The sequence below is a fragment of the Trichosurus vulpecula genome, chromosome 3 (assembly GCF_011100635.1).
Source record: "Trichosurus vulpecula isolate mTriVul1 chromosome 3, mTriVul1.pri, whole genome shotgun sequence".
Taxonomy (NCBI): domain Eukaryota; kingdom Metazoa; phylum Chordata; class Mammalia; order Diprotodontia; family Phalangeridae; genus Trichosurus; species Trichosurus vulpecula.
In genome coordinates this window covers 27,050,938-27,063,097 of record NC_050575.1, presented here as the reverse complement: position 1 = coordinate 27,063,097, position 12,160 = coordinate 27,050,938, and the positions used below count along the sequence as shown (strand labels likewise).

Genomic DNA, 12,160 nt, shown 5'->3' with positions numbered 1-12,160 from the left:
AGTGATAGCTAAATGTGGCCATCTGTCACTTCATAGCCCAATCACTGCTTCCTTTACCTACCTCATAGCAAAGTAGTCAACTTTAAAATAAACCTTTATCTAAAGCTGTGAAGTATTTTACAGAGCTTGTAAATAAAGTGTTGCTTGTGTTTTGGATTAAGGAACACCTGCTATTCTAGTTACAGGAAGGAACAGAAACTGAATTGATGATTTCATCTGTATGAAGAACTTCCAGATGAGGAATCTCCTTTTATTAATGTAGGTCATAACCTTCTTTCCAATTTAGGTAGTTTTAAAAGGGCATTTTAGTGCACTGAGAGTTAAATGACTTACCTAGTATGTGTCAGAGGTGGGACACAAATCTGGGTCTTCCTGGCTCTGTGGACATCTCTCTATATAACACACCAGGCTATTATAGGGAAAAAAACAAAAACCTAATCAGGGAAAGAGGACCGCAATAAAAGAAATCATGGACTCCAGCTATTTAACTATGAATGTGACATCCATCCTTAAATAAATAATATTGTTTGAATCACTCAGATGGATCAAGTGACCAGAACACCAGAAGAGAAGACTAATTTTATACGTCTTTCATCTCTTTCACAGAAGATCTTCAATGCCAAGATCCAGAATTATTCCAATGGTTCAAGTAGTGAAAGAATTGGGGTATATGGAGTCCCTTCTCAAACCCTGAGACTTTAAGGATTTTCCTGTGATGGGCAGAATAAAAAGAGCTTCCAGAGCCCCAGATATTCTAGCTATAGTAAGCTCATACTCCAAGTAATAATAAATAATAATAGCTAGCATTTATATAGCACCTACTATTTGCCAGGCACTGTGCTAGGCACATTACAAATATCAACTCATTTGTTATGGTAGGAGGTAGGTCCTACTATTATGCTCATTTTATAGCACAGGTTTAGTTGACTTGCCCGGGATCACACACCTACTAAGTATCTAAGATCAAATTTGAACTCAGGTCTTTCTCACTTCAAGCCCAGCAGTCTATCCACTGTATAAATGTCCGCAAAAGGAAGCCAGATCAAAGATAATTGGCCCAGCCACTTCCTGTGAAACACTACCTCCCCAGAGGTCTCCACGGAACAGGGCAAGTCCAATTTCTAGACCATAGAACAATGTCATATATTCTCAACTGCAGTTAGCACCAAAGCTCTCCTGCTTCTTTATCCTTGGACTCCTCCATTGTCTCCATTTGGTGCTGAATGTGATGTTAGCATACAAAGTTACTAGTCCTTCTCCCAGTCATTTACCTAATGCAGGTATCCTTCAGCAGGTTACAACAGCAAACCCAAACTGTCTCATAAACTAAAGCTCTGCCTGCCCTCCTCTTTTCCCATAATGCTCTCTTTCCTGAAAGTCTTAGCAAGCTTCTTATTATGAAGGTAATGGGTAACTAACTGTGATCCAAACTTTCAGCATAACAGTTTAAATGTCTTATGTCTGTCACTAATATGCTCCCACCGTCTGGCACACCTATCCTTTTTTTTAAAAAAAAAAACTATTAATTTATTTTTAGTTTTTAGCACTCACTTCCATAAGATTTAGAGTCCTAAATTTTCTACCCCTCTCCCTTCTCCCCCCTCCTCAAGACAGCATGCAATCTGTTATAGACTCTACATATACATTCATATTAAACATATTTTCACATTAGTCATGTTGTAAAGAAGAGTTAGAACTAATGAGAGGAACCATGAGTAAGAAGAAACAAAACAAAACAACGAAAGGAAAGGAGAACAAATAGTATGTTTCCATCTGCATTCAGACTCTGTGATTCTTTCTCTGGATGTAGATAGCATTTTCCATCATGAGTCTTTTGGAGTTGTCTTAGATCCTTGCGTCGCTGAGAAGAGCCAAGTCTATCACAGTTAGTCACGGCACAATGTTACATGTATCCTTTTTATGGGCTGGGTACTTACACTGTGTTAGTGTGCTGGATGGTGGCTAAATTTACCATTTCACCTTTAAACTTTTTTTTTGTTTCTACCTTGTAGAAACTTTCACAAATTCTCAGCCTCTGTCTGTGCTGTAATTCTGACCCTGTATAATGAACCTACCCACCCATTTTCCCTTTCAGTGACCTTTGGCCCTAGCCATGGAGCTCTGCATCTCCTAGACCTCCATATTTCTTGTTTGTTTGTTTCTTTTCTAAAAAGAGCTATAGCAGTTTAAAAAAAAGCCTATGGTCTTTAATCTGAAAAAAGGAGTGATGCCAGCACCTGCTCTTCCCTTGCAGAGGATATGATCAAACGTTTCACTTGGATCAAAAGCTAGAGGCGTCAGTGTCCTGCAAAGCACATGAAGTGGAGACTACACATCCAGTAGAATAATAATGGAGGATATTAATCAAGCAGCATCCAGCAGGGCCACCAACATCCATAGGAGCAATACGATGACAAAACTAGAAGACATCAATGACCTTGCAGCCCTGAAGGCATGAATTGTACTTCCATGAATGTGTGCCCATTCTTCTTATTAATATATATTTGTAGGAGAGACTATGGGGAATGTACTGATGGCTTTAAAAATGTCATTTCCTTACATTAAAAAAAAATTGAGGAGCAGCTAGGTGGCACAGTGAGTAGAGCACTGGCCCTGGAGTCAGGAGGACCTGAGTTCAAATCCAGCCTCAGAAACTTGACACATGTACTAGCTGTGTGACCTTGGGCAAGTCACTTAACCCCAATTGCCCTGCCCCCCCGAAAAAAAATTTGAATTAATTGTGTCCTCTGACTGACTATTAAAGGTTCATACCTCGGTTAAGGCTCATGAGCTCTGATTTTAATAAATGTAGATCAAAAGAGTCGTGGGAATGGAGATGTGCCCCAGGCATTATACAATAGGACCTTGCAATCTCCAAAGAATCAAAATTGTTAATGACTCAAAAGAGAATGAAGAGACACTTGGGGAAGGGGGGTGGTGGTGGTTAAAAGGGCTGTTGCATATTATCTGTGATGCTTTGTGTACAAGAAGTAGTACAAAAATATCTCCCAGAATGGATAAATGCTAGAGGAGATGTGGAAAAATAAGTATACTAATGCACTGTTGGTGGAGTTGTGTACTGGTTCAACTGTTCTGGAGAAAAATTTGGAACTATGCTCAAAGGGCTGTAAACCTCTGCATACCCTTTGACCCCAGCAATGCCACTATTATCACTACTATCTGTATCCCAAAGAGACCAAAGAAAAGGAAAAAAAGACCTATATGTACAAAAATATTTATAGAAGCTCTTTTTATAGTGACAAAAAATTGGAAATTAAGGTGATACCCACCAATTAGGGAATGGCTGAACAAGTTGTAGCATATGATTATGATGGAATACTGTTATGCTATATGAAATGACAAGCAGGATGCTTTCAAAAAGCCCTGGAAAGACATATGTACTGATCCAAAGTGGAGTGAGCAGAACAAGGAGACTATTGTGCCAGTAATAGCAATATTGTAATGATGATCAACTGTGAATGACTTAGCTACTCTGATCAAGACAGTGATCTAAGATAATTCCAAAGGACCCATGATGAAAAATACTATCCAGCTTCATGTAGAAACTGATTATCTCGCTGCAGATTGAAGCATACTTTTTTCACTTAATTTTTCTTGTTTTTTCTTTTGGCCACATGGCTAATATGGAAATATGTTTTGCCTGACTTCACATGCATAATTGATATCATATTGCTTACCTTCTCAGTGAGTGGGAGAAGGGCAATAAAGATGGAGAAAATTTGGAACTTAAAATTTTTAAAAAAATGAATGTTAATAATAAATTTTTTTAAAAGAAAAAAAGTATCATCCAGGACATTTGTTAATGAAGAAGATTGTGGGCTAGACATATGGTAAAAGCTAGGCATAGCAGATGTTCCATCTGAGTCCTGTGCGTTTCCCATAGGGTGGTTAAAAATCTAAAGAAAGGTAACTCCTCTATGGTGAGCATATGGGAACACATGGACAACAAAACAGGATTAGAAAGTATGAAAGTATAGAATACAGTCTGGACTATTGGAAGAGACACTCGCAGGAATGAGATCATGGCTCCATTATCCATCTACAGGACTATAAGCTTCATGAAAAAGCAGATGGTGATTTAGCTAATCCCTCTATATCTCTCACCATCTAGTATAGAGTATATATAGTATACATATAGTATATATATAGTATATAGAGTATATATAGTATACACAGAAGGTGCTCAGTAAGTATTTAGTGATTTATAGTTCTAATATCCCCCCCCTCTTTTTGTTCTGAGCTAGCCCTATAGATTTACAGAGGTTTGAACAAATCTCTCCTGTAGTGATTATGTAACCTCTTTCCAGGAACAAGTGTGAAAAAGTGGAAAGTGTTGAAGCTATCCTTGAGGTCAGTACATCAAACTCAAATAGAAATGGGCTGTATATTAACTTAGAAAATTAAAAATTAACATTATCTATGTTACATTGCATTTTTTTGTTAAAAATTTCCCAATTACATTTTAATTTGATTCCAACTACGTTAGAGTTTTGCAGCCTGCAGACAAGGGCTCTGGTTTGATGACGTCACTGCCCGGGTTATTGGAAAAATAAAGTGTTTCTTGAAAGAATGGAAGAAATGCTCCCAAAGAGGAAACAAAGAAGAAAAAGCATATGAGTCCTAAGCTATGTTAAGAAATGGAAGGGTATGGGAATGTGATTCAGAGAATTAAGGGAAAAGTACTGCTGAATCACACAGACTACAGATACTGTTTCTCTTTAAGAGTCAAATGAAATCTTGCAGTTTAGAGTAACAGTTGCAACTGTCACTTGATGATTGACAGCTCTTTTTACAGTTTCAGGGAGAGTGTATGTCTTTTTATCTTTGATCAATGAATATGTGATAGAAAATTCCTTCTGGTTAGAACACAACTGATATTTTGTGAAGAAACATCATAAAGATAATTGTTTGAAGGTCTTGAAGAATTGGCAGTTACTAGCGTATTCTGGAGACGCTGTTACCTCTGATAGCTAAGACAGACAGGCAGAGCATTTATTAAGCACAAGCATTGTGCCAAGCACTAGGTACGCAAATCAGATGGGTCTTATTCTCAAAGATTTTACAATCTAATTGGTGAAGACAACACATAAAGGGAAACTAGAAAGCTGGGCGGAGGTGGTGGTGGAGCTGTACCTATGCTGGGACAAGGTGGCTGGTGAGAGGACATAAAGAAGAAATCCAGAGAGTTGAATCAGAAATTAAGTGACATTCACTATTCATAAGAGCAGGCCCTCAGAGCAGAAGTTTCTCCAGGGTGGAAAGATGGATGTTAAAAAGTAAAAGTCCAGAGAGTCCAGCTGAGAATGAAGGGAAGCAGTAATTGGTGCTCCTCCTGAAACAGCATTGTAAAGAAAAACGACTGACATAGGCTATCTCACCAGAGGCTGAATTTAAATCTTATCTGGAGGAGAAATATGAAAAGGATTCCTGAGAGACTTTAATCACTGTCTTAAAAGAAGTAAATGGTGGGATTACGTTTCCAGAAGTGAACGAAAGTCATCTGCTGTTATAATGGATATTTGAGGTGACACTGACTGATCTTTCTCCAAGTCAAAGAACCATAAATAATTATTTATGCCTTTGTTTTATTATTAATGTCGTGTTAAATTACAAATTTATCAATTTTAATATTTATTTTATCATAAGAAATTAGGGAATTAAGAAACAGAGAGATGTAACATTGAAAAATTTTTCTACAATTTATTTAATAAATAACATTTAATAAACTAGTGTGGGAATTTAAACTGATAAATGAGAAAAAATTTGGAATTTTCTTAATTACAAAAAAAACCCAAACATAATCCTGTATTAGTTTAGACTAGCATTTGGAATGATAAAATTACATATGAGACAAGTCAAGTGGCAGTTTTGGGATGACCTACGAGTGGCTGTGGTCAACTCCAGAATACTGGCTATGTGAGTAATAGGTATACTGATTTACGATGTAATGAGTAGAACAAGATAGTCTGAAGAGGAAGCAGCTTCTGTGTAGAATAAGGATGCTGATCTGGAGCCAGAAAGAGAGGGATAATTATTTTTAAAAATTAACAATAAAACAATGCAAATTTAAATGCTTCCATGCTTTTCCCTCGTATTCAGCAAATTGGCAAAGATGATAGTCAATGTTGAGTCTCCCTGCCTCGAGTCTCTGCACACTCCATTTTCTTTTCAGCTGTCAAACTGATTTCCTAAGGTGCAGGTCTGACTATATTACTCCCCCACCTCCCTACCATTCAGTAAACTCTAGTGGTTCCCTATTACTTCTAGGATAAAATATAAAACTCTCTGACTTTTAAAGCCCTTCATAAACCTGACTCCTTCCTACCTTTCCAGCCTTCTTACATCTTACTCCTTTCCATAAATGCTGTGATCCAGTGACAGCATGATCCTTGTTATTCCTTACAAATAACAATTCATTTCTGGACTCTGGACATCTTTACTGGTCACCTTTCATGCCTGGAATCCTCTCCCATTTCATTTTTACTTCCTAGCTTTCCTGGCTCTTTTCAGATTGCAACTAAATTGGCACCTTCTACAAGAAGCCTTTTCCACTTCTCCTTAATCTTAGTACCTTTCCTCTGACACTAATCTCAATTGATCAATATCTATATCTACTGGTGCCTATTTTATCATACATCATATCATATCATATCATATTATATCATAATCTATCTAGTTTGTGCATAGTTGTTTGCATGTTGTCTTCCCCACTTAAACTTTGAGCTCCTTGAGAGCTCCTTGCCTTTTTATCCCCAAGGCTTAGAACAATGCTATGTACATAGTACAGCTAGGTCTAGATTAGTGCAAATTATAAATTTTCCTGAAGTAGTTGCATTATTTAAATTCAAGTTGCATATTCCCCTTGGACTGGAATAAATTACCACATTTTTACAAAATTGTAACTTTGAACACGCATGACTAACTCAGGGGATTCATCATGTGCACCAATTAGGTCATAGCTGGAACTTTCTAAATGCTAGTGGACAATGACTAGACTAGGAAGGATCTGTAAGGGGAAAAAGAAGCACATTCAAGCATTGTTGGGAAAGCCAACCATTCTGGTAAATGATTTTAAATTATTCAAGAAAAGCTATGAAACTGTTCATCCCCTTTGGTCCAATGATCCCATTACAGGAGATAATTTCAGGAGGTGAAATGCAGAAGGAAAGGCCTTATTTATGCCAAAATATCCATAGTAGCACTTTGTATCTGTGGCAAAAAATTGAAAGAAAGTAGGTACTCATCAATTGGGGAATGGTTGAACCAATTGTGGTATTTAAATACAATGAAATAATATTATATCATAAGAAATGACAAATATAAGTAATTCAGATAAACATAGGATCTGTATGAACTGATGCAGATAGAAGAAATGAGAGACAAAAGAACCAAACACACATTAACTACAACGACACAAACAAAAGCATCTAAGCTTGCATGAAAAAGTCACTAACATTGGTACCAGAGAACATAGAATGAAACACATTTCCTTTTCTCATTAAATAATTGAGACCTTATGGGTGTCAAATATCATACATGCTGTCAAATATTTTTTCTGTGCCAGTTGGTTTTTCTAACCGGTTTTTCTTTGTGAAAAGGGAAGCTTCTGTGGTACAAAGGTAGAAAGTGTATGGAGACTGGAAATATGTGTGACGCATATAGTAGGGATTAGGGATGACATCCTAGGTAAGGTGAACAATGGCATCATCAACATCATCATCAACATCAAAAGTGTCTGTCTTTCAGTTGCTAATGGATCATTTTCTTATTTATTTTTATTCTGAACACTAAGGTAATCAAGGGGCACATTTTGATATTTCTTAAAATATTTACTAAAATTGGAACATCTTTCTCATTAATTAATCAGTTAGCTCTGAGCTCCCACTTCAGGTTATGAAATGTTATTTGTTTGACAAAAATGGAGAAACCGCATAAGCTTTTGCTCATCTCTCTCTATCAATATCCCAGGCTTAAATAAACATCAAGTTTACTGGTTATACAATTTATTAACAGTGTCACAATATACTAAGAGTATAACAGTGTGCAACAGTGTAAAACAAAAAAAGGTAAATAATTATTTACAATGTGTACAGAGTCATCTCTATTGCTGCTATTAATAACTTCTCAATTCTGGAAATACAGTTCCAACTTTTAGTTCGCTCAGGATGATAGCCACAGTTTCTCAAGTATTTTCTTAATGATGTTTCTTTACAAGATAACAGACTCAACTCTTTCAGGAAAGAAATTCTCTATGTGTCGCTAAATTGCACATAGCCTTTGATTCAGAGATATCACTACTATGCCCATGCCCCAACAAAATCAAATAAAGAGGAAAAGGACTCATATGTGCAAAAATATTTATAGTAGCCCTTTTGTAATGACAAAGAAGTGGAATTAAGAGGGTGCTCATCAGTTGGGGAATAAGTAAACAAATTACGAGATATTCAAAAATAAGTTCCAAATAAATACATGACATACATAAAAGATGAGATCATAAGCAAATTAGAGAAGCAAAGAAGAAATGACTTGTCTGATCTATGGTTGGAAAAGCGTTCATGACTCAACAAGAAATAAGAGAAATTCATACAAAATAAAATGAATAGTTTTAATAATATGGAAGTTTTCGCACACATTTAAATTTGCACAAAATTAAAATTGCACAAAATTAAATTTTGAAGGAAAGCAGGTAAGTGGGAAGAAATCTTTGTAGCAAGTTTCTCTGATAAAAGTCTCATTGTACAAGACATATAAAGAACTGATGCAAATTTATGAGAATAAGTTTAATTTTCTAATAGATAAATGGTCAAAGGATATGAGAAGACCATTTCAAAGGAAAAAAATCAAGACTGTCAACAAAAATCATGTAAAAATTCTCCAAATTACTAATAATTTGAGAAATGCAAACTAAAGTAACTCTGAAGTTATACTTCACACCTGCCCTATTGGCAAAGATGATGATAACAGCAAGTGATAAATATAGAAAGGGCTGAATGAAAACAGGTACATTAATGTACTGTTGTTGGAATTGTAAATTAGTCCAGCTATTTTGGAAAATAATTTGGAACTATGTGAAAAAATTCACTAAATTGTGAATACCATTTGACCCAGCAATACCACTAGTAGAAGAGAAAAAAAAACATATATGAAAAAAATTTTATAGCATCTCTTTTTGAAACAGCAAAAAACTGGAAACTAAGGGGGTGCTATCTATCAGGGAATGACTAAACAAATTTTGGCATACAAACATAATACAATATTTTTCCATCATAAGAAATGAAGAAGAGGATAGTTTTAAAGAAATCTGGGAATATATGTTTGAATTGATGCAGAGTGAGCAGAATCAAGAAAACAATCTATACAATTATAAGGAAAAACAAATTTGAAAGACTCAAAACTTCTAATCAATGAAATAACAAAAAACAATTCCAGAGTGATAAAAATGAAGCATGTTGTTCACCTACCAGCAGAAAGACAATGCGCCCAAAATACAAAATGAGAAATAAACTTTTGAACATAGACAACATGAGAATTTGTTTTTCTGACTGTGTATATTTGTAATAAAGGTTTTTCTTTTTCTTTTGTTTAATTGGAGTGGGTGGGGAAGAGAGAAAACAAATGCCTATTATTTTTTAAATAATAAAATTTAAAATATCAGTATGCAAATACCATGAAACACTGTTGTGCCATTAAAAAAATTAAGAAAAGGATGGTTTGAGAGAAACTTGAGAAGACATATGAAATGATGCAAATTTAATTGAGCAGGACGAGGAAAATAATTTATACGGTAACAACATTGCAAAGACAAACAATTTTGAAAGACTTAGGAACTATGATCAAAGCAATTACCAACCATGATTCCAGAGAGGAGGAAGCATGCTACCCAGGAGATAAGTAGTAGACACATAGCATAGAAGAAGATGCATGCTTTTCAACATGATCAATGAGATTGTTTTGTTTTGGGCTTTTTGGACTACATATGTGTTACAAAGTTGTTTCCCTGGCGGGAAGGAGAGTAAAGAAATGCTTACTAATTGAAGAAAAAGTTTAAAAAGAAGGATTTCTCGTAGTCTTTTCTCTCTGTCCTCTCACTCTCTCTCCAGCCACCATAGTTAATATTCCAAGATGATGGTTGAATTGGCAGCCTTCTCTATTATAATAATTCTAAGAAACAAAATCAGAGCTGGGCATTGTGGGACATACCTATAATCTCTGCTACTAGGAGAGGCTGCAGCTAGTGGATTACTTGAGTTCTCAGTAGCAGTAGGACTAAAGCCAAACTGGTATCCATACTGTCTGGTACTAATATGGTGGGCCTCTGGGGTGGAGGGAAGAGAGGCAGGCCACCATAGCTGCCTAAAGATGTGTGAACCTAGCCCATGTCAGAAATGGAACAAGTCAAGACTCAATTGGATTGGGCCCATGAGTAGACACAGCTTAGGTGAGATAGAATTGGTGACCCAGTCAAAGATAGAGAAAGAAAGAAGGTAGGAAAGAAAGGAAGGAAGGAAGAAAAGAAGGAAGCAAGCAAGAACCTCTCATCTAGGTAAGTGGCTGCCTTCTCAACCCTTGAAATAATAGGAATATTGACCTACTATCCCACCTTCACTGCTTCCTATTCAATTTAGATCTCCATTTATTCTTTTGACAGAGAGTAGTCCAGGAGGAATGAAATATGAATTTGGTTCTACAGCTTATGATTGTTAACATAGAACTGTATTGTTACATAAATTGATTCTGTTTTTCCCCCCTCTCTTTTTTCTTCTCTTTTCCCTTAACATTCTACATTAATTAATCCTAACATTTCCTTATCCATCTTTCCCCACTACTTTTCAAAATATATTACTATAATTGGCTCATCATAAATAAAGATTTCCCTGCATCTTGCAGCAAAATGGTAAGATAAAGAGGACTATTCTGCTGCTGTAATGTGCTATGAACATGCTATAACAGCATAATGTATCACATGATAGGGTTAGGGTATTGCTTTACATGTATTCCATGTCATTGGGAGTACTGAAGGAGACTGAGCAGAGAGAGTTAATAAAGACTTGCTGTTGGACCTCATACACATTCTGTATGAGTTTGACTTTCTAATCCTTTCATTTCTTAGACATCAATCAAAAGGTTATTCAATTTGCAAATTAGTTTGGGATCAGGTTAGTCCTGTTAGAAACATACTCACATTGTCTAGGAATAAGCAAGACTCGTTGGGAAGTCAGGAACGTTTTAATTATAACTTACATTTATTCCCCCTGAATAAATGGGTGCCTCCCCTGAACAGAGTACAGAAGAAAGTACAAAGGACTCAGATGGATGCCAGTCCTTTAATAGACCCTCACCTTGAATCTCCTGCCAGGCTCTTCATTGGCCAGATACAACCCCCTGACTGCCTATGTCATGCCCTCCTCAAATGGCTTGTTTAAGCATGCATACAAGCCTCTGACCTTTCACCTGACCAACCTGAGGCCTGGTTTCTGCTAAAGTTGGGGTGGGGGAGGGTGGAAGTACACCTTCAATTCTGTGGAAACAAAAACTCCTCCTCCCATTTCTTACAGTCCAGTTAAAAATATCTAAAAATTCAGAGTGATATAATTTTGCTGGCCAGTAGATAGTGCAATTGGCTATATGAATTATTGTTTACAATAAAATGGAAGTCTAAGGGTACTAACACTGGTTTCCTCACTACAGTTATCACTGTTCTATAATAATTTTCAACCAGTTATGGTACTTTCTATTCTTTGGCGGCCAAACAGATTTGTACCATATACTATAATTGTGAATCCTACTTCCAATTTTTGTGCATACTGTAACTGGTGTGGTTGTAAAGGCCAGAAAGTCCACTGAATTCCAATTTGACACCAAATAACTGATGTTAATTCAGGAGCATTTATTATAAACTGGCAAGTCACAATGGATTACCCAATCTCACATATATCTTCCCCAGGGACCTGACAAGGCTATATAAATTGAGTCCCAGGTCCCCTGAATATGGACATAAGTGTTGACATTGTAAGAAATGGGAGGAGGAGTTTTGTTTCCACAGAATTGAAGGTGTACTTCCACCCTCCCCCACCCCAACTTTAGCAGAAACCAGGCCTCAGGTCAGTCAGGAGAAAGGTCAGAGGCTTGTATGCATGCT

The 12,160-nt window shown here is 36.4% G+C and overlaps 1 pseudogene; it reads right to left on the bottom strand.

Annotated features, from left to right (window-relative positions):
- Window positions 1–1,005: 1,005 nt before the first annotated feature.
- Window positions 1,006–12,160, bottom strand: part of LOC118841974 — a 37,594-nt pseudogene continuing 26,439 nt past the window's right edge.